The following is a 1,090-nucleotide window of genomic DNA, read 5'->3' on the forward strand; positions in this document are numbered from 1 at the left end:
TATTTGTCTTATTGCTAAAGCCTGAATATATTTTGGGAGCTTGTTCATTTGCTATTTCCCAGAATATTGGTGGTCAGAAGTCCATTTAGATACCTGGCCTGCAGAGCTAGGAAGAGGATGATGGTGAGATACATTGTATTATTTTCTTCTATCAATTTAATTAAATAAAACATATATGCAACATGTTACCATTCTTGGACCTTCCTGGGTTGCTAGAAGTCATCTAATTTTGTGTTCTCTGAATCCTATCAGAGAGATGAACAGATCCTGCTTTCTGCTGGGGAGCCAGGAAGCAGGATTCTGCCACTGTTAGGTCAACCTTGTTAATCTACAACCCTTTTATTTTTTTTATTATTATTTTTTAATATGGAACACTTCACGAGTTTACATGTCACACTTGTGCATGGGCCATGCTAATCTCTGTATTGTTCCAGTTTTAGTATGTGTTGCCGAAGTGAGCACAATCTACAACCCTTTTAAAGAGGAAATTATTAACTCAATCTTGTCTTTATGTCTTTCGCCACAAGTCATGCCTATTCCCTTACTTTGTTGTTGTAATTATTATTTTAATGTGATAGAAGTTATTCACCCTCCTTCATATTGAAACACTTCAAGATATTTATGTTCAATGCACAATTTTGCTTGAGTTCCCCTAGTATCTGCCACCTCTGAATTTCCAGTGTCATCCATTTTCACTTTTCTGGTGTATGGCAAAAAAATTTGCAATCATAATAATGAGTCTTTGGTATTTGTCATACTCAGTGAATATAAATGGCACCTTTTTAATTTCTAGCTCTGCAGGCCAGGTATGTAAATGGACTTCTGACCACCAATATTCTGGGAAATAGCAAATGAACAAACTCCCAAAATACATTCAGGCTTTAGCAATAAGACAAATACAGTGTACAGAACTTTTGTCAAGTGTTGTAATCACCTGTGTGCTTGCTTTATCTATTTTATTAGAGTGTTTATTCTGGTAAGATAGCAAGAGCAGTGATTCATTGCTTGCTGCCCATAGTCCTAACATAGAGCTCAGTGCACTGTAACATTGTAAGGATTCAGTGACCATTCATCAAAGTAAATCCTCAGG

At 36.2% G+C, this 1,090-nt stretch overlaps 1 pseudogene; it reads right to left on the bottom strand.

Annotated features, from left to right (window-relative positions):
- Positions 1 to 360: 360 nt before the first annotated feature.
- Positions 361 to 460, bottom strand: LOC119535589 (annotated as a pseudogene).
- Between the last annotated feature and the right edge of the window lie 630 nt (positions 461 to 1,090).

This window comes from Choloepus didactylus, chromosome 5 (genome assembly GCF_015220235.1).
Source record: "Choloepus didactylus isolate mChoDid1 chromosome 5, mChoDid1.pri, whole genome shotgun sequence".
In the NCBI taxonomy this organism is placed as follows: domain Eukaryota; kingdom Metazoa; phylum Chordata; class Mammalia; order Pilosa; family Megalonychidae; genus Choloepus; species Choloepus didactylus.